Source organism: Aethalodelphis obliquidens, unplaced genomic scaffold, assembly GCF_003676395.1.
Source record: "Aethalodelphis obliquidens isolate GAN/ISIS:26980383/991018 unplaced genomic scaffold, ASM367639v1 scaffold15, whole genome shotgun sequence".
In the NCBI taxonomy this organism is placed as follows: domain Eukaryota; kingdom Metazoa; phylum Chordata; class Mammalia; order Artiodactyla; family Delphinidae; genus Aethalodelphis; species Aethalodelphis obliquidens.
Genome location: NW_020837959.1, coordinates 24,103,421 through 24,126,714, shown reverse-complemented (window position 1 = coordinate 24,126,714; position 23,294 = coordinate 24,103,421). Strand labels below are relative to the sequence as shown.

The following is a 23,294-nucleotide window of genomic DNA, read 5'->3' as shown; positions in this document are numbered from 1 at the left end:
AAATATCCCTAAAAACTTTTAAAGTTTAGTCAATCTTACAGTCTGCTTTTTTCAGTTCTATGGCCAATAAGTTAATAAGTATTAGGGACTCCAGTACTGCTGGATGACTTCAGATAAATGGTTTCTTATCTGTGTAGGGCAATTGGCTCTAATCCTCAATCATTTTGCCCCTTCGTGTATTTCAATGATGTTTTTACATCTCCATTCTTCTGCTGATATCAGCACTTCCCTGTGTAACCATCTCTTGCTTTCTTCAAGAAAACTAAAGTTATTGGGCAGGACCTGCAACAGTTTCAATATTTTTGCACTAAAAATAAATTCTATAAACACACACTCACAACCATACTTGCACCTGCATAGTTCTGAGAACTCTGTCTTCTTTCAGCTCCTCCACTGGTTTTCCTAGTACAATCCATATCTATTCCATTTAAGACCTTTTTCAACACATTCGATCTGTTGCTGTTTCACTGTTTAAGCCAATCTTGAAAGATGCTCAGGCCTTTTTGACAAGAAAAACAACAAACTGCCCCCTATCTCTGCACCCTGCTATAGCTTCCCATGAAATAGAAGGTGCCATTTTATTATCTACCCTCACCTCTTAACACACTTCATTCTGAGCTCTTCCGTCATCTTCACAATGAAGTTACAATTATTCTCATGATTTGTCATTCCATTAGATACCTTCTCAACTTTTTCTTACAGGAGAATCGAGAAAGTGTTTTATGTTGTTCATCACAGCTTTTTTTATTGAATTCTTTACTCCTTTTGATTCTTTCCAAATATATCTTACTGGTCCTAGTCCTGCTTTTTACACCTTCCTTCTAGATCATTTACCAGAACCTTATTTAGCACCATTCTTTGGTTGTCATCCCTTTCATTTTTCTCTCTAAAATCCTACCATCTCTCTTTTCTGTACAATTTCCCTAAGAAATGTATTTTCATTGCTTCATCTGATACTTGCATTTAAGTATTAACCAATCCCTACATCCAACTTAGATTGACATACTTTGCAGGGAACATTTTTGGGTCATCACCATCTTTTCAGATCTCCATCTGAAATTTCTATATAAAATCTAATTATCTTTCTCTAAAGTTTTATTTTTTATTTTTATTTTATTTTTTTGTTGCATGAAGGGGAACCCCTTCCAGGGCCTGAGAGTGGGCTCTTGTCTAACACACAAGCTGACAAAGCAAGACACTTTATTGGGAAGGGGTGCCTGGGTGGAAAGCAGTAGGCTAAGGGAACCCAGGAGAACTGCTCTGCCAGATGGCTCACTGTCTCAGGTTTCATGGTAATGGGGTTAGTTTCCCAGTTGTCTCTGGCCAGTCATCTCGCTTGGCCTATTGTATGACTCAGGGTCCTTCCTGGTGGCATGCGTGTCTCTCAGCCAAGATGGATTCCAGAGAGAAAGACTCTGGGAGGTTGGTCATCTCCTCTCTCTTTTGGCCCCTCCCGAATTCTTCCAGTTAGTTTTTGGAGGCAACACCATGTTCCTTATCACACCTCCTGTTGTGAGGCAACTCAAGCAAGTGGACCTGGCCAAGCTGGATGGTTTCAGTCAACAGTTCCCTAACAATTTTATTATTTACTTTTTATTGTTTTATACATATATCCACTTTAACCCACTTTTAAAAATCACATTTAGTATTGCTCTCCTTCATTTCATTTCCAATAATACCTGTCAGACAAAGACCAGCAAACACACAAATCCCCAGGACAGTTTTCACAAATGTGCTTCAGCCTCATGGCCCATGTTCCTGAAGTATAGTCTCATCTGTATTTGGCAAAGGCATTTTAGATTCTACATATGCCTGTACAATATGCCTCTACATATGCCTGTTCCTTCAATTCCAGTATTTATTTTTCACCCTCTGTCTTTGTGATCTTTTAATATCCCAAGTCAGAAATTTATTATTTGCCTTTTTTAAAACCTTGGACATATAGTCAATTGTTTTGCTTATTTTGCCTCTTTGTTGCATAATACATTAATCTTTTTGTCTTTGTCCTGACCGCTTTTGATGGATAATTTTATGTGTCATGGAATGCCAACGAACAAAACACCCCTCCTTAATGATTGCTTAACTTCCTAGCTTGTCTCTTTTCCTCCAGTTCATCTTGTTGCTGGCAAAGTCTCTAACTTAAACACAACCTGACCAATACATTCCCAAGTGGGATCTTTCCAGTAGTTTTTCAACCCCTTTGTGATAAAATACATTCTTTTTAGTATTTTAGACTTGCCTCTAGTACATACCTAGTACCTTGCACATTCATCTCTGCTACTATATACATAACCATTATGTAACATCATTTACATAATTTGCTTTACAAACACGTTACACTGTGTGTGCCTTTTCTTATTTTGCCACATCTGTCTTGAATGTCCTGTCCTACTCTTGCCTCACTCTACTACTTTCTTATTCTCTCTAGCTATAGGCATCCTAATTATACAAGCATTCCTTACTTGAGTTCTTACTGTGTATAGAAGCAAAATGAATCATGACAAGCAAGTATCATTAAATGAAAACTTATTAAATTAGTCCACTCTAAGAAGTCTTTTTCTCAAGTCTGGTTTCTGTTCTTTACTTTTAACATCAATCTGTTTGTGAATCGGTTTCTTGATGATTGTGGAATTTGCAATAAGTATACAGCGTATATCAATTGCAAAGTAAAATTGCAAATAAAACCAAAAAGTAGAATTTCAATAAGTATATGATAATGATCCTGGAGAAATGTTAAAAATCACAGTAAAAGAAAGAAAAAAAAAAGTTGGAGAAAATGACAGGTAGATGCAAGAAAGGAAAGGATAAAAATGATTCTTTAGACAATTGAGGTATCTCTTGATTACTTATGAAAACAATACTTCCCTTTATGATTCTGATGAAAAAGTCAAACATTAAATGCAAGACTTGATAACATGGTTTTACACTGTAATGTTTAGAAAATGCAAACAGATAATAACCACTTGATTCAGACTCTGATGCAAGAATCAACACATATACAAATATAACATATTTTGTTAAACGCAGGATGAATTCAATTGTTTTTTACAATAATTTCTAATTTTGCTGTTCACAATAAATGTTAAACATTTTTTTCACTATTTGCAATGAACTTTTGTTCCTCATTTTCATTAGGTTAGTTTAGTCTTTTTCCTTAGGTATCAGTGAGGTTTGAAATATCCTCATGTTGGATTTCATGTATGTTCCTCAGTAAAATTTTTTTTCTTTTTTTTTGCGGTACTTGGGCCTCTCACTGATGTGGCCTCTTCCGTTGCGGCGCACAGGCTCCGGACGCGCAGGCCCAGCGGCCATGGCTTACGGGCACAGCCGCTCCGCGGCACGTGGGATTTTCCCGGATCGGGGCACGAACCCGTGCCCCCTGCATCGGCAGGCAGACTCTTAACCACTGCGCCACCAGGGAAGCCCAGTAAAAGGATTTTTTAGATGAAGTAATATTTCTGTGTCTATGTGTTTGCTTTCCCCCCAAACACATACCCCATATGTGCAAGCTTTTGGAGGATAATTTAGTATTATATATGATATCACTTATATGTGGGCTCTAAAAAAAATGGCACAAATGAACTTATTTATAAAACAGAAATAGAGTCATAGATATAGAAAACAAACTTATGGTTACCAAAGGGGAAAGCGGCGGGGAGGGAGGGATAAACTAGGAGATTGGGATTGACATATACACACTACTATATATAAAATAGATAACTAATAAGAAACTATTGCATAGCACAGGGAACTCTACTCAATACTCTGTAATGACCTATATGGGAAAAGAATCTAAAAAAGAGTGGATATATATATATATATATATATATATATGTATAACTGATTCACTTTGCTGTACAGCAGAAACCAATACAACATTGTAAAACAACTATAGTTAAATAAAATTAATTTAAAAAGTAAAAAATAAAAATAACAAAAAAAAGTTTTTAAAAAAACACACGTGTCAAATACAGAACCAGGGACCTAATAGGTATCCACATAATATCCATTGAGCGGAATTCAAGAAAGTCTATTCACAGAATAATCAAGTTCAATATTTGAAATTATTTTTTGGTAGAGAAGGAAGAGTCACAAAGAAAGCATTCTGCTCACTCATCAGTCAGGGCAAATAACTACATCAGAAAGAGAAACATAGTAAATGGTAAATACCAGGTAGAGAGAAGGAAGGAATGGAAACAATGTTTTCAGCAAGAGAAAAAGACATACAAGAAGAGTCTTCAGCTGTTGGTGAGCATCATGTTTTGATAATGGAGGGATGTAATGGATGCTACTTATAGAAATCACATGCGTTGCTGATTAAGACTAAGAATGCACGTTCATAGAAATGTGTATGATTTCAGACTTAATATATTCACAAAATAGCTGTACTTTTGGAAGAAAGTCCCTATGAAATAAAATGACTGTATTAAATATTTTGATTAAAAGGGCTGAAATTATTTCCCAAATGATGCTGTGGGAAATCAGGCAGAAATCAAATACTTTTTATTAACACGTGGAAAAATATGTGGACATGTTTCAAACTTCATAATAAGAAAGGAGAAAAATTCACAAAATTTTAATAAAAATTTAATAAAAATTCAAAATATCAACAGAATAGTGAAAAGTTCTTTATATATTAAAGCCTGTATTTAAAAATTAGGGAGCTGGAGATTTTTTTTTTAAGGAGGACCATGAATGTAATAAATACCTCAATCATTTTATGGTAACATTTCTGTTATAGTTATTGTATTTTTTATTATAAGCATGAAAATGCCTTGCTGACATATGATTTAAGAATTTAACAGTGGCAGATCAATGAACCATATGTACAATAAAAATAATTATGCTGATCATGCTTCAAATTTCAGATAGTTACCTTGAGAGAGAAGTATGGTTTCTGCCATATTTCCTTCAAATGTATATAACTAGAACAAAAACCTTAGATTTTACTGTGAGCCCCATACTCATAAAATGGGTAAAGAATCTATATAAACAATTGAAGCCTTTATATGTGAATGCATTAGTAGTATGCATATAACATATTTGTTCTAGAGATGGTTTTCAAGAAAAATACTTCACATTTGGAGGCCCTGCTTTCAATATCCACGTCTATTTATGACTCTTTTCAGATAAAAAGATATTCTTGAGAAAACCATAAAATTTATGAAGTATGATGTTTTAAAGATATTAACTTTTAGAGCTTCCCTGGTGGCGCAGTGGTTGAGAGTCTGCCTGCCGGTGCAGGGGACACGGGTTCATGCCCCTGTCTGGGAAGATCCCACATGCCGCAGAGTGGCTGGGCCCGTGAGCCATGGCCACTGAGCCTGCGCATCCAGAGCCTGTGCTCCGCAACGGGAGAGGCCACAGCAGTGAGAGGCTCGCGTACCGAAAAAAAAAAAAAAAAATTAACTTTTAAAAATGTTTTTCCGGATAAGTAAGTTATCTCAGATTATGTTGAGAATAAATTGGCTATAATACACGGGACAAAAAGGAAAGAAGGAAGGAAGGGGACTGGGACGGGACCAGGGATAGATGAATGGAGGGATGGAGGGAGGAAGGGAGGTAAGAAGGGAGAGGGAGAAAGAGAGAGAGAGAGAGAGGAAGCACATGAAAGCAGTGTAAATAAGAGGAAGAGGAGGTGGGAGAGAAAACCTAGGGTGGGAGGGAAGAAGAGAGAAGAAAGAGAAAAGAACAAATCAAAACAATTCTCAGGGCAGAGCCTCCAGTGCGGAGAGTGGATGAATATACTATCCATAAATACTGATGAGTAGATTAGGATTCCTTCCTTGGGCACAGAATTTGAGAGCTGAAATAAATATTTCAGATTTCCAGTTACCACTTCCTATGTCAGAAACACACTCAATGTAGAAATGTCATGTGGTGCAGCTCCATGGAAGACTTTCATGTGAAGTTCAGAAATGAGAAATTTTCCTATTATCTGTTTACAGGTGCAGAAAGTTCAGAGCTGTTCTATTATTCATGGATATTTTTTTCTGCCAGTACTAAGTAAGGTAAGGGAAAGTAAGACCACAAGAATAAATAGTTCCATTTTCCATACTGTTGCCACTGCCCTTCCCCTCTCCTCTCCCACTCCTGAGCTTCCTCCCTCGTCCCATCCTTACCCTTTCCCCCTTTCCCCGTCCTCTCTCCTCTCCCCTATCTCACGCCTAACTAGAGTTTTAACCTTTTTCGTGTGTGTTGCAAGCTTACGGATTTCTTTTCAGAATAATGTTTTCTTTATAACCCCTAGATGGGGTTATAAAGGGAACCAATTCTGTTAACATGTGTTATTAAAATTTTCTTATATGGAAATTCATGTGCTTCTGTATTAACCATTTAATAACTTGATATAATATCATGTTAATAAAATGCCATAATTTCAAATAAGTGATGAGCATAAATAATCGTTAGGGAAATATGCAAGTGAATGTGATACGTAAATATTTGTGACATCTGTTTCTAAAAACGTCATAGTTACTCTTATAATGTGGTTCACAATCAAGATTCATAATTGAAAGAAATGTTAAATTTCAGTGAAAGGGTGATAAAAATAAAGATGCAATTTTTTCCCATTCAAATTCATGAAATCTCCACATTCTATCCAAGAACCCCTTGGATGTGGTTGGACCATGCTGGTAGCCAAAAGAGAAATAAATCTTTTCTCTGTTCTCTCTTTGGTTTTGAAATAGCCTTTGTGTAAAACTTACTGGTCTTGAGTAAAGTTATGTAACTTGGGAATTCAAAATTTAATTACCTTATAGATATTTACACATTTTATTTTGTTTTTATTGCTTAATATTTGGCTTTTATAGTCCAGATCTCTTCTCAAACTACAAATAACTAAAACTACCTCATGACACTGTAAGTCTTTTTTCTTCATGCTTTAATAAACACACAGTCTAAATAAAACATTAATGTTCATATAGTCAAGCCAGAAAAAATATGAGATCTTAATGCTCATTCCTCCTTAAATTTGTAGTGAATGAAAGAAGTGATTCTCAATTACATAGAAAAACATCATGAGAAGCTAGATCTACCATGCTTTTTAAATTGCCTTAGTCATTGTTCATAAATCAGAATACAGATATACATTGCAGACATCTGGTAACCTTTCCTTAATGCAATATTTCAGTTTCTATACTTAAAATAGAAGTAAGCAATTCATTTCCATTGTACACTACATAGCTAACAGTTCATAGTTTCTGACAACTTCAGAAGAATGGGAAAGAATAAAAATTACTAGATATATGTCACTGCCAGCATAAACAAATTCAATTAAACCCAGGCATTGAGCCTTCCTTGAGCAGTTGAAATCTCGAAATCTTAGAGAGAGAATTTCTCTCCATGTTGTACTTGATCATTCTTGGTCATTGTTTATCTCCATCACTGAGGGAATTTATTGCAGTACTGAACCTTGCCCTAGATTTATGGTTAAAAGAAGTTTAAAAATCACATTTGTTAATGTCTAGTGTTGTTAGTATTTCAAGTCACTTAACCTCTCTATTCTTCAGTTAAATACTTAATGTAACTCAGAGGGTCATATTCTCTTGATAACTAATTCAGATTTGTGGGGTGGCTGGGGGGAGATAATTTTAATCACATACTATACTTCTATCTGGTTTGTTATAGAATAAAATGAAACTTACACAATTCAGCATAGAGTCATATATTCAAGGTTTTCTTCATTGTTTTTTTTTTTTGTGTGTGTGTGTATGTTTCCGTCCCTTAACTTTATTCTAGAGAGTGCACCTACATGATTGTTGTTGAAATGCCACAGCAAAGTGAGGGGAAAATGTCATCTGGTCTCTTGTTTTTGGTTGTTGTCCATCCAAGTTAATATCCACTGAGTTGCCCTTCTTCCTCCTTGGTCCTTCATGCAGTCATCAGCTCAGATGTTTGCATTCCTACGTTGTCTGCTCATTTCTTTTATTCCAGCATGCACTGACACATTCTGCTTGTTCTAAGTCCTCTCCTTCCTGGCTCTCAGTGCCATAATATCTTAGCCTAAGGGAAAGATTATTTTGCTCCTTTTTCCTTGCACAACTATATGTGTCTGCCTTCATTCCATCTGCTTATACATTATACATAACCACTGCATGCAACTCATACTGTTTGTACACTAGCCTGGACACTGTTTCTTCTCTGTGACGTTTATTCTTTGTGAGGTTTTCTCATATCTTACTTGGAAAATGAGGCCGTCATAGCCTCGTTAAGCAGATTTCCTAAACAGCTAGACTTTTATTTGTCCTGCCTCCAGCCTGTCCTTCAGGAGCTCAGTTTGAAGGTAGAGAAACAGCAGACCTCCTTTTGAGGCCTACTCCAGCATCTGTTCTGATAGCCTATCTGACATCTTCGTCTCATTAAGATATTTTTTTTATTTAAAATCTCTTAGTAAGAAGAAGTAAGAACTGTCTCAGTGTGTGTGTGTGTGTGTATGTGTGTGTGTATTACATTCAATGCAATCTCATCTCTCTCTATCTTTATCTCCATCTCTATATCCTCCTCCAGATTCTTAATTTTCCTAATTATTAACTGTGGAATACTAAAGGTCAAGAACTCACTTCTTTTATTCTCAAGTTACTTTGCTAAACCATGAAAACCAGAGTCTAGAAAGTCTAGTGGTTGGGGGTGGGAGTGGCATTGAGTGAAAAGAATTAATGAGAATGAAAAGCTTAATAATAGAACTAAAGTTAATAGATCAAAATCTTACTCCATCAATAGATAAGAGTGATCTGTAAACCCTAAAACTATGGACACACATAAAAAAACACAGGTGTACCACACACATAGTTACACTATTAATGGAATTCTATACTATTTTTTAACCATAAAAATGTCTAATCATTAACACTACATTGGAAATGCTTCTCAGTCTTACAGTTTAAACCAAGTTTGTTAAATTCTAGTTCTTTATTCAGATGAAAACTGATTTATTTAATACTATGACATGAAATTTATCTATTTTATCTCCATAATTAAGTTATATTTTAAACACATATACAAAATTAGATCAATCCAATGACATTAAAAAGCTATTTCAAAGAACAAAGATGAGGTTTCCAAATCATTACGTTCAAATTATTGCTAGAAATATTTGGTAACAGTGTCATTTTATTCAAATGTATGAGCAGTTAAATAAACGATGAAAACTTGATCGATTGGAAAAATGTAAAACTAAACAAAATATGTAAACATATTAAGTCAATAATAATATTATACTCATGTGAAGTAGTAAAAGCAAAAAGAAAAGCAGAGTAATTATATTCAGTGCAATCCCATCTTAATTGCAACCCAAAATTGTCTCCTTTATGACACTGTAACCTCATATCCTTAAATGGGGAGTGTCCCATAGTTAGCATTTTATTACACTTTGGATGCATGTCAAGCAAATTTTCACATTATTGCTGACCACTTAAAAACCTCTATATAAAGTTTTTGTAAAACGCCTCATTATTTTAATGGAAATTGGAAAATGTCCTAGACTAGACATCTGCTCTTAACTTTCATTCTGGCAAGCTGATTCATTTCTAAGGGAAAAAAATCAAAATACTTGAATTGTGATTCTACCTTTCTTTGCTATAAAATGGAATGTAATAGATAGTGTACTTCCTGCAAAGATTGTGCTCCACCCTTATTACAATATCCATGATTGTCTTGGCACCAAACCCCTTTCTCCATGGCTAGTTTACAATTATGGTCACATCTCTTTGTCAGAGTAATCACACTGGAACATTTTTATGGAAGAGTACCCTCATGTCCTTGGGAGAATAAGCTTGGAGAGACAAGGAAAATTCATATACAGTAATTTAGATTCCAAAAACTATATATGATCCTGACATCACATTTTATGGGGAAAACATGTCATGGAGAATTACTTAAACTTCTTTTAACAATAACATATCATTATCCCTCATCATTAGCTACACTCCAGAATTGTTTTAAAAATTTAACAGTATATTTATAAAATGTCTAACACAGTACTATTATTTCCCTGATGAGTAGTATATATAACTTTCTTTCTTATCTATTGTCTTCTGTTGATTTAAATAACAAGTTGTCTCCTAGATAAGTTAAAGTGGTTTGGAATGAGGAAGTTTTATTTTTAAAGGTCCAAAGGCAGACAAGAGAAACTAATATTTATGAGCAGTTTCTCTGCCTTTGGCATTATTCCTCATATCAAAGTGATCCAAAAAAATTGTTTTGATTTCCCTCTTGGCCCATCACCAATTCTGAACCTCCTCCAGTCTTTGAAAAGTAGGGGCCACATCTGCCTAGTTGCTCAATTTAGAACTTCAGAGTTGTCTCTGATTCTTCTTTCCTTCTTCAGATGTTTCCCCTACCAACTAATTTATCAACAATAACTCACGAACCAATTCAGTTTATCCTCATCTCCACTGTAACAATGCAAAACAAATCATGAACATCTTTCACCTGGACATATCACATCATATAACTACAGCTTTTTTAAAATTAATTTTAATTTTTATATGTCAATTATACTTCAGTAAAGTGGTTTAAAAATCTTTCAACATCTCTCATTGAAATTCAAACTCAATTGTCATAAATAGCAAGACATACAAGATCTGGGTCCTGTATTCTTTTATGATTTTATTTCCTATCACTCTCCCCATTTTGATTAGGTGTGCGCTCTGTTTTATGATTATGTCCAACTATCCTTATATTCAGACCTTCTTGATTTTATGGTTTCCAGCCAGGGATACCCTTCTCCCGCATCTTTTAATGTCTGGTCATTCAGATATTTGTATCTTAGTTTAAATGTATACATACACTTTCATAATGTACACAAATATTAATAGCAGCATTATTTGCAGTTGTACAAACTTAAGTAGAATGTGTATAATCATAAGATGAAAAAACTGTACAGCAATAAAAATAAGTGAAAACACTGCTACTTGACATGACACAGATGAAACTCACCAACTTAATGGTTGAAGGAAGGTAGATACAAAATATTACATATTCTATTATTCCATTTATATAAAGCTCAAAACTTGTAAACATACCTTAGAATTTAATACTGGGTCTGTCAGAGAAGAGGCAGGACATAGTGATGGGAAAGGGGCATAAAGAGGCTTTTGTGTTATGCAGGTGATATTCTATTTGTTGATCCTGTGTGTTGTTTACAATGATGGGTTCACTTTGAGATAATTCACTGAGCTCATTTATCATTAGTGTGATTTTTTCTGCATGAAGGTTACACTGCAACTTAAAAGGTTTATTAAAATGACTAGTGTTCAGGTAGTTAGCAAAGAAAATGAGGATGTCAAGCTTGATTAAGAATACACATGATTTTGCAATTAGTTGATAGCTACAAAATCCATGTAAAGGATAATAGGAGAATACGTTTTCAGTGAAAGCCAGGATGGAATTGTGAATACTGAATTTTTAAATAGGGATATAATTTAAGCCTATATTTAGTGAAGAACTATTGAAATTTTTCTTCCATTTTTCTAGGTTAAGAATATTATCTTAAGCCATAAATTATTCCCTCCTAGAGAAAATTGTTATGGAATTCAGAAATGAGACTGATAAATTAATGATTATTTAAAAAGTCACTCATCAGTCCTGGTTTCCATTTGCACAGGTGTCTCTGCATCCTCTCTTCAGGCTAGGCAAACGCCTAATTGCTGTCTGCACTGGAAGCCAGTCTCAAAAGAGCTTTCACCTACTGCTCTAAACTGGGGAAGCCCAGGCCCTGCATTCAATCAACAATCTGGCTTTTCCTATTGTCACTTATGGGAAGTTCCTCAGTCTTTGCATCATAGGGAATGAAATCTGGGATTTATGTTTTGATATAGATTTCTGTCCTCATCATACTCAACCTGTTATCTGAGACAGATAATGACTCTCGTGATCATATCTTAGATGAAATACCCCTAGATTCTTGGGGTTTTCCTCCCACCTAGTATCTACTTTACCTAGTATCTTAACATGAAGCTCCATAGGATCCATTCCTGAGTTTTCCTTTCTTTTCTCTTTACACTTTGTGAGTCCTCTCATCTATTCTTGTGGTTTTACATACAAATCTACACTGATCATCTCCCTGGCTTCTGGTCGGTATTTCCACACATATAATTATCATCATAAGCCATAAATATCTTTAATTTAGCCTTGATGAAATTTGATTAACACATATGCCACATGTCAATAGCAGAAAACTTGACAGGACACAAATGCTTTTGAGATTTCAAAGCACTTAACAATTAGTGTTTTTTTGGATTGAAAAGGAAGCATATTAATGAATATTTACATACCAGTTACCATTTAATTTAAATTCAATTTTTTGTCTGTCTTAACATCTAATTATATATATATATATATATATATATATATATATATATATATAAAATCTCTTTAAGAAACAGCAAGAAAAACTTTCCTATGATATCAAAAATGTTGTTTGGTTTTTGTTTTGTGTTTGGTTCTAAGAACTGTTGTTTTATATTCCTGTAACAATAAATGTTAACTTAGACTTCACTTAGAGTTGTATCTATTTTCCCCATAGATGATCCATTTTATTCACCAACATCATGACAATAGCTCATTAACTAAAACCTTAAGAATCCATTATTAATATACTCAACAAATTATATTAATAATTAATATCAGTAACATTGCTAAAGTATTTTACATTTTAAAAATCCCAAATAAAAGGCAGTGGACTAACTCATTAAATTTTATACAAAAGGTCAAGCATATATGTATGCATGTTTCATGTATGTGTGTATGTCTGTGTATATATATTGATACATATACCTATAGATGTGTGTGTGTATATCCATGCTTTGAATAATTTACTTAATATTTTTATCTAGATTTATCTTAGTCCTCTTAAACTTAATTTATTAAAATGGAACTTCATACTTTTTTCCCAGAAGTGTTTCTTAGCAAATCTCTCTCATCCTAGTAAATTGCATTGGCATTTATCCAATTAAACTAGAAACCTAATAGTCACTCATAATTTTTCCATTTTTCACCTCCCCATTTATTCCATTAGTACTATTAGCAGTTCTTCTTGCCCTATCTCATTTTTATTTAATCCTCTCTATATTGCTGCAATTAAACTAATCAAAACCACCATACTCCTCCAACACTGCTTTTATTCATGTTCCATCCAGCATTACCCATTAGCAGGAAATCATCTTAAAAATGTTTATATTTGATAATGTCACTACCTCTTTTAAATTGGATGATAGTTTTTACTGTGCTTTTTATAAATTCTAAACTACCTACGGTGGCCTACAAGTTTCTGTGTAATCTGCATTCAACTGCTTTTCCAAAATCAACATTTACACCCTTCCAGTTGGTAAGCTCTTTCTTGTCAAAATGCTATAATTCTATACTCTGAGAACTTTTGAAAATGCTCTTCACAATTTGTGAACTTACTGTTCTATCTTGGAAATGTTCTTTTACAATGTTCTGAGTGTATCTAACTCCTAATTTTTATAGTTACCAGTGCCTGTGTTGTTTTCTGACAGATTCTAGCCCTTTGAAAACTGCAGACCTATTTGATTAGGTCTTTCTTTTCTTTTTCTCCCAACGCCGTGCTTTTCCCTTCATAGATATTATCAACTTAATTTTGTTTTTGTTTTGTTTTCTTTGCTTGTTTCTTTAGTTTTCTTTTAGTAACTTCTAAAATTTCAACTCTTACAGGGCAAGTAGCCTCTTCTGTTTTAATAGTCTATTACTAACACCTAGAGAAGATACCAGGATATACTAGTGAAGTCAGCTAGAATATGTTACCCTAAAATATGCCTCTTTGACATTAAAAAATACTTTGAGCTGAATGCAATTAAGAAGCAGCAAATGCAAGAAAAACTCTTTCTACTCTCCCCTTTTTTGCCTAAGGCAGGGTATAAATTTACCTTCTACTGGAGACAGACTCCGATTAGCCCCAGAGATGGCGCCAAGGAATCTGCAAACAAGCCTTATCCATTAGTTTCCTCCCATATTTGTACCTTCTCAGAGATAGCCACCCTTGGAAGCCTGCTTTCCCTTGTCCTGTTGTTTCTCTACAAATTTATTGTTCTTTGTTGAAGATGCTATATAAAACGGACTTATGAGTCCACTTTTCATTTACCTTTTTGTCTATGTTTCTTCTGCATGATGTGTACTGCACATGTTAATAAACTGTTTTTCTCTTGTTAATCTTTTTGCTAGAGTACCAGTTGAAAACCTAAGATGGGTAGAGGTAAAGTTTGCCTCCTCTGCAGTAGTTATAATCATTTTCTATATCTGCTGTAAAAACAAAACAAAATAAAACAAAACAAAAAAACTGTGACAAAGTTAGTGGCTTAAAATAACACAAATGTATTACCTTATAGTTCTGGAGGTCAAAATTGCAAAATGGGTCTAAAAAGGTAAAACCAAGGTGTCCACAGACAGAGCTGCATTTTCTCTAGAGGCTCTGGGGAGAATCCACCTCTTAGACTTTTCCAGCTTTTAGAGGCTGCCCACGTTGCTTGGTTCACGGCCCCATTCCTGCATCTACAAAGCCAGCAACATTGAATGTTCATCACAATACTGTCTCTCTGGTTCTTTCTCTTTTGCCTCCCTCTTCCTCTTATAAGGACCCTTGTTATCATGTTAGGCTTAGCTGGATAATCCAGGATCATCTCCCCATTTCAGGGTCAGCTAATTAGCAACCTTAATTCATCTGCAACCTTAACTCTCCATTGTCATGTAACTTTACAAATTCATATGTATTGAGAAGTAGGACATGAATATATTGGGGAGCCCATTATTTTGCCTTCCACAGTAGATACTCATAAATTTGTTGTTTTGTTTTGTTTTCAATGGGTAGGTGAGTTAGGTGGCATTGCATTACTCCCAAACATATATTCATAATTAATAAAATTTGATTTTTACTTACACATTTTTATTGACAATATTCTGCCTCAAAATAAACAAACAAAAAACAAAACCAGAACTATCCTAACTATATAAAGCATCATAGTGCTGTGGAAAGCTTGGATCTTGGGAAAAAAGAGAACTGAAATTTCTGTCTCCAGAGATTATTCAAGTGATTTGTAAAATCATGGACGACTCATATAATATCTCTAATTCTATTTCTTAATATACAGAATAGGGATATCATTTTTTAATATTTCAGTCTTATTTATGAGAAGTATTTCTGGGTGTAGGTGTCAATAAATAGTACTAGTAGTTGTTGATGATAATTTTGTGGTTATTATCATTACAGAATACCTGCCTGCAGAAATATTTTCAGTCGTTAGAATTACAGTAGTTAGGATTGTTAAAATGTCTCCACTCAAAGCAACTGTTTTCAGTCAGTGATTCGGCAAGTTGTGTCTGTGAAAAGTAGACTACAAGAAAGGTCATTGAAACAACTATTCCAGTTCTCTAATACCCATTCTTTCCTCTCAAATGTTGGTTTCTTTTCCTTTAAACATCTGCTCTGGAATAATTTACCATCTCACTTCTGTTTGACTTCCAGCATTTGTGACTCATTCTGCTTTTCTTAATCACTTCCAAAAGAGTAGTCATAATCTGCCTCAATTGCTTGAGGGAGAGGAAGTGCAACACATTCTATTCCCTTTCATCACAATTTAAAACTGAATGCTATATTATTCTGAAAGTGTATGAAATCATGTTTATAAGAATGATTTTCAAAGCACAAATTAAAAAGTTTATTTTTATATCTTCTCTGATAAGTATGTGTTATATCTATAAGTTTGTGAAGACTTCAGGGAGACAAATATTCGGATAGTTTCTATTATCGAATCCATTATTCTTTATTAGCCTTTTCATGTGGACTGTGAAACATCAGAAGTGCCATCAAAATTGATTTCCTGTATAGGCACGGGTATTTTCACTGTAAATGAACATATACATAGGTTTGTGTTTTCACTACTTTTATATGTGAAGTTCATCTCACTTTATCTGTTCAACTTATTTGATATTTTGAAGGCTTTTTTTCTCATTTATATTTTTAAAGTTTTTTTATATCTGAGTAATAAATGCATGCAGTTTTTTTCTCTTATTTAAGTATAATTGACTTACAATATTATATTAGTTTCAGGTGTACAACATAGTGATTCCGCATTTTTAGAGATTATATTCCATACAAAGTTATTATAAAATATTTGCTATAATCCCTGTGCTGTACATTACATCCTTGTAACTTATTTATTTTATACCTAGTAGTTTGTACCCTGCACCTATTTTACCCATCCCCCCACCCCTATTCCCACTGGTAACCACTAATTTGTTCTCTGTATCTGTGAGTCTGTTTCTGTTTTGTTATATTCATTCTTTTGTTTTATTTTTTATATTCCACATATAACTGAAAAAATACAGTATATGTTTTTCTCTGTCTGACTTATTTACTGGCACAAAAACAGACACATAGATCAATGGATTGAAATAGAGAGCCCAGGAGTAAGCCCATGCACACATGGTCAATTAATCTACAACAAATGAGGCAAGAATATACAATAAGAAAAAGACAGTCTCTTCAATAAGTGGTGTTGGGAAAATTTGACAGCTACAAGTAAAAGAATGGAATTAGATCATTTTCTCACACCATATACAAAAATAAACTCAAAATGAATTAAAGTCCTAAATGTAAGACCTGAAACCATAGAACTCCTAGTAGAAAATAGGCAGTACACTCTTTGGCATAGGTCTTAGCAATATACTTTTAGACAAGGCAAGGGCAACAAAAGCAAAAATAAACAAATGGGACCTAATCAAGCTTAAAAGCTTTTGCACAGTGAAGGAAACCATCGACAAAACAGGAAGACAACTTACTGAATGGGAGAAGATATTTCCAAATGATATGTCTAAGGGGTTAATATCCAAAATATATGAAGAACCCATGCAAATCAATATCAAAAGAAAAACCCAATTAAAAAATGAGCAGAGGACCTGAATAGGCATTTTTCTAAAGAAGTTATACAGATGGCCAACAGGCACAAGAAAAGATGCTCAATATCACTAATCATCAGGAAAATGGAAATCAAATGCACAAAATTTTAAAGTCACATAGTGCTATGAGCTTATAAAAAAATAAATAACAGAATTTCCTTGGCCTCTTTTTCTCTAAACACCATCTCACTTTTCCAGGGGCAGTACTTTCCATTGTTTCAACTGTTCTCATTCACTGTTGTATCTTCACTTACCTTGTTATACATTGTCGTTTGGCTTCCTGTTATAGAAGATGGGGATTATAGCTTTCTTATATTTTTAGCCCTTCCCCAGCCTATAGTTACGTCAACATTTTTGTTTGAAAAGAAAATTATTTCTTTTAATATTATCACTCAGTAAGTAGTACTTTATATTTTCCTTATTGTACTATATAGGCTGTTTTAAATTGCCTAAATTTCATTCATTGTTTTATATTTTATTATAACATTGCTCAATTATGAACAATTGTTCAAAAAGTGCTCAGTATAATTTTATATATAGTCAATCCTGTCAAGTAATATAGTAAGTTTTATTTTTGTGTTCTTTTGTGGGGAGGGTTGTATTTTCTTTTCTTCTGTTTTATTATGTGTTTTAAAACATTGGAATATTACTCAGCCATAAAAAGTAACAAAATTCTGCCATCTGCAGAGATGTGGATGGACCTAGAGACTGTCATATAGAGTGAAGTAAGTCAGAAAGAGAAAAACAAATATTGTATATTAATGTATATATGTGGAATCTAGAAATGGTACAGATGAACCTATCAGCAGAGCAGAAATAGAGACACAGACATAGAGAACAATTGTATGGACACCAGGGGGGAAAAGGGGGTGGGATGAATTGGGAGATTGGGATTGACATATATACACTACTATGTTTAAAGTAGATAACTAATGAGAACCTGCTGTGTAGCACAGGGAACTCTACTCAATCCTCTGTGGTGACCTAAATGGGAAGGAAATCCGAAAAGGAGGGGATATATGTATACATATAGCTGATTCACTTTGCTATACAACAGAAACTAACACAACATTGTAAAGCAACTATACTCCAATAAAAAATAAATTAGGGCTTCCCTGGTGGTGCAGTGGTTGAGATTCCGCCTGCCGATGCAGGGGACATGGGTTCGTGCCCCGGTCCGGGAAGATCCCACATGCCCCGGAGCGGCTGGGCCTGTGAGCCATGGCTGCTGAGCCTGTGCGTCCAGAGCCTGTGCTCCGCAATGGGAGAGGCCACAACAGTGAGAGGCCCGCGTACCGCAAAAAAATAATAATAATAATTAATTAATTAAAAAATAAAACAAATTCTTCCAAGTCTTTCAGATTTCTCTCTTCAATCAACTTGAGTTTCTATTAAGATTCCTATACAACCCTTTGTCTCAACATTTCCCACTGCTGACTGTTGAAATTTTCCTCATCCTTATAATTATATAGAATCCACAGCAAAGTATATAATAGCTGAAATGAAGGATTAAGTCTATGATTTCTTAGTTTTTTCTTACAAATAACCATATGCAGTGTTTACCAATTTATTTAAGGAATTTTATATTTTGTAGTTTTTATTTGAAGTTGATATTATTAACCGTTATAAGTAAACCTAATTAGTAATACTAGTATCTTAATTTTACATCATGATAGATATTTTACAGACAACTTCCATAAGAATGATTTAATCTAGTCACTTTTTAACATCATTATATTTAGAATCATCATGTGACATTTGTTTTCAACTTACATATTGCTATTACTATTCACTTCAATAGTAAAACCCCAAATCTGTATAAAGCCAGTTCTCTATTTATTCATTTCCTGAACCAACCTCAAGTAGACACTTAGGACCAGCAGAGATGCCAGTCTTTATCTTCTAAATTATTTCACATTCCCTTTTTATGCGACTACAGTTTCACTTCTCTTTTCAAACCTTCAAAATTTCCTATCACCTCCTTGCTCCACAACCACTTTGTTTCCTACTTCACTGAAGTAGGATAATCGAAGCTATAGAAGTGGTATTCCAATATTTTCCTCACCTGTCCCTGGAACATTTTGAAAAACTAAGGTACCTGAAATTTTGTAACATGAATGGTTACATGAATGTAACTGTTGACATATTTTAAATATTAATATAATACATTTTAATGCTAGAAATTTAAAAACTTTTAATTCTGTTTATTCATGGGGAAATGCAACAGGGTAAGATTGGGGTGGGTAAAAGATATCCTCTTTTATTATAAACTAATAGAGGGTGATTGTAAAAGAGGAATTGGAACAACAGATCCAGCATGATGCCTCCATCATAAGTGCATTTTAGGTACTTCAGTTTTAAGAAAACTAGGAGATTCTGAAAATATATTCCATCATATTATACCTACTGCACACACCTGTTAAAGTCTTGATGTACTTTTAGAGATATCTATGTCCCAGAATATGAAGAATTCCTAGAGTTTCATGAATGAGTAGTTTCTTGACTCAACCTGTTCGGGAGGAGGCAATACAAAGGGCAGAATGCAAATAAAAGATGCTTTGATTGTTCGTCTTTGGGAACGTTTACCTGAAGTTGATGTAACTCATCTTTGGAGAAATGTCTATTCAGATTCTTTGCCCATTTTTAAACTGAGTTGTTTTTTGCTGTTGAGTTGTAGGAGTTCCTTATATAGTTTGGATATTAATCCTTTATTGCACTGAGATATCTTCATAAAATGTCAAAGCACCTTTCTAATAAAAAGTATCCAAGGGGAAGTACAGGTACCATAAAATGAATAGGAATACAATAGCATTGAGATGCTCAATAGCTAATAAAAGGTAGAAAACAGTAATGATGCATCAAAATCCAGACAGAATTCAATGATGATCTTTTTAAAAAAATACCCATCTATCATAATATAAAGTTAATTGGTAATTTCTAAAATTGATGAATCAAAAGAAAGCAGATTACACATAGTGTTTGAAAGTGTGTGACGACATCCAGGGGATTTTTTCCTTTTATATTCTATATTGTATCCACTGATCCATAGATCCTAGGTCTGTTTGTTTTCTGGGTTTTACCTTTGTTTCATCCTCAGATTTCTTCCAGAGATAAGGTGCATCAGAAATCTTTCGTTTTTTGTGGCTTTACGTGTTTAAATATTTTTCCCTACACCATTTGAAAATTGTGATCGTAAGGCAAGTGACTTCTTTTTTTAAATATTATTTTTAGCTCTATTTGACTAAACTCTGGTTATATAACAGTTTAATAAAATGATTACTATATATGCAATTAAAAATAATTTTAAATGTTTTCCAGTACTAAAAAATAGATATACTAAGAGAAATATTTGGGGGTTTTGACTGATATTAAGCTGTGAGTCAACATAATTAGCTATCAAAAATTGATATAAGATACATTGTTTTAAATATAATTGCATAACAAAAAATTTCCTCTTATGCTTATTCAAGGAAGACTTAGCAGTCACTAAGGTTCACAACACTGAACTTGCTTAAGGACAGAACAAATAATTACTCTGAAGGAATGTTATAAAGGGGAATTGACCATAACAGTGCAGGTTTTTATTGCAAAAATATCACAAGTAAGATACAATCGTAAGGCTAAAACTTGAAATCAGGACTACTGGCTTTAGTTTTTTTAGTAAATTCTTTGTAACTATCTAACATATAGTTCACATCACACAATATCACAAATTATATGAATCAGTATACTGTTATAAGTATTCTCCATCATAGACAAATTAATTCTAGTTAAATAATATTCCGAACACATCTGAAAATTTTTATGGTAGCATGGTTACCAAGTCTGTGTGTGTGTGTGTGTGTGTGTGTGTGTGTGTGTGTGTGTGTGTGTTAGGGATTTCACTGTTTAAAATGGTCCTCAATGGTAGTGCTGAAGTACCTAGTGTTCCTAAGTATAAGAAGACTATAATGTACCTTATAGAGAAAATAAATCTGGTTAGTTCTGGTTATACAAGTTTCATTCACGCATAAGTTATAGTGGTATTAAATGTGAGTTTAATGTTAATCAACAGTGTATAGTGAATATATTGCCTTTTAACAGAAACACATACAAAGCAAGGTTGTATATTGATTGTTTCGTGAAAATATTTTGACCAGAGGATCCTAGGAACCTAACCCTGTATTTATCATAAAGCAATGTTTCAGTATTCACTAATTCAGTGTGCAACAACTTTATGGAAAATAACTGCCAAGAATAATGAAAATTGTGTGTGTATATACACGTAATATATCCATATAAACATACCTATGGGTATATATACATACATACATATATATGTATTGTGTGCATGTGTGAATTTTTTAAGTCAGAGAAGCATGATAATAGATGTAAATTTTAAAGCAGTGTTCAAAGTTTGTTTCCAAAGATGACTGCAAGAATCTGTCATATTTTGCAAACTGCTTTGCAATATGACTTTGTCACTTCTTCCATCAACAAATGAAGTCTACTCCTCTTCATCTTGAATATGACTTTAGGACCTGTTTTTACCAAAAGAATATACCAGAAATAGCCTTGACCACTTGGAAGGCAACAATTTAAGAGACCTTATGACTTCCATTTTTGCCCTCTTAAAATCCGAGCCATTATATAAATGTTTAGAAATACTGCTGATGAGACTCTGGAGTTTGAAATATCGTGAAGGAAAAAGAACCCTGTAGGATAAAAAACCATAAAAGAGAGCTCAGAATTTCACCCATGCCTACTGTAGGGACAGCTATGTCACTAAGGCCATATTAGATCTCACAATCCCAGCTGAGCTGCCCAAGCCAATTCTATATATAGCACAGAAAAGTTTTCTCTGCTGAGCCCTGCCCCAATTCTTTACCCAAGGAATAAGGATCATTAAAAAAAAAAAAAAAAAAAGTGTTTTTAAGGCATTTCATTTTAGGATGGTTTGTTATGTATAATGGGTAACTGATACAGGAAGAGATTGTCTGCTAAAATAGAATTCTTCAAAATGAATATATTCTTACCTAATGATCTATTACTTTCAGAGAAAACAAAATATACATGTGTATTCCAAAACATAATACTAAAATACCATTCAAAAAAATAAATGGAATCCCAACCCCACCCTTTTTTTAATAAAGAGAGAAAAAATATGGAAAATCAAAAAAAACATAAAGTCATATATGCATGTATATATGAGATGTATAATTTGAGTTACAGAAAAAGCACAGACACAATAGTTAAAGAAATAGTTGCTAATAATTTTCCAAAACAGAAAATATCACACCACAGATTCAAGAGGCACTATAAACCTAGGAAAAGTAAATAAAAAGATGAACATACCAAGACACATCAGGGTAAAACTGTCAAAAGCCAAAAAACAAAGTAAACAGAGAAAAAGAGTTTCTTCAAATGAAGAAAACTAAGGTTGGTTGCTTAATTTTCAAGAAAAATAATGGAAGCCAGAAGACAATGAAATTATATTATTAAAGAGCTGAAAGAAAATGAGCCCCAAGATAAAATTGTATATTCCTTTATACATCTTTCAAAGAAGTGAAGTAAGTCAGACATAGAAAGACAAATATCATATGATGTCACTCATATGTGGAATCTAATTAAAAATGATATAAATGAACTTACTTACAAAACAGAAGCAGACTCACAGATTTAGAAAACAAATTTATGGTTACCAAAGGGGAAACTTGGAAGGGGAAGGATAAATTAGGAGTTTGGGATTAACATACACACTATTGTAATGGAGCAGGACCCCATGGGGCATTGGAGGGGAGGCCTTCCCCATATCCTCTGCTTTAGCTCCTCTCTGAAGTATCTAGATAATAGTATTTGATGCAAACTTCCTAAGTTGTTTTGCAGATGTAAAATCCTCCCCCTCTCCAACAAATGGGAGATGTTAACTACCTGATGACCATGAACACATAGCCCCAGGCCTCCTGGAGCCTAAGGACTGATAATGTTAACCCTGTGACACCACCCTGCTACTTCACCATCAACCAATCAGAGAATTGGGCACAAGCTGTTCCCAGACCCTGTGACCCCCCTCCCTCATCTGGCTTTTAAAAGTGCTTTGCCAAAACCCTTTGGGGAGCTCAAGGCTTTATGGGGCATGAGCTACCTTGTCTCCTTGCATGGCCTTGCAATAAACCTTTCTCTGCTCCAAACGCCAACGTTTCAGTTTATTTGGCCTCATTGTGCGTTGGGCACACAAACTTGCCTTAACACCACTACATATAAATTAGATAACCAACAAGACCTACTTATAGCACAGGGAACTCTGCTCAATATTTTGTAATAACCTACAGGGGAAAAGAATCTGAAAAAGAATGAATATATATATATATATATATATATATATATATATATATATATATATA

The 23,294-nt window shown here is 34.0% G+C and overlaps 1 long non-coding RNA gene across 1 annotated transcript in view; it reads right to left on the bottom strand.

Moving 5' to 3' along the window:
* LOC113625496 (uncharacterized) overlaps positions 1–23,294 on the bottom strand; it is a 58,618-nt gene that overhangs the window by 9,689 nt on the left and 25,635 nt on the right. The window contains exon 3 of the long non-coding RNA XR_003434699.1: positions 14,339–14,508. This is a non-coding gene — a long non-coding RNA (uncharacterized LOC113625496). The remainder of the gene's footprint in view (positions 1–14,338; positions 14,509–23,294) is intronic.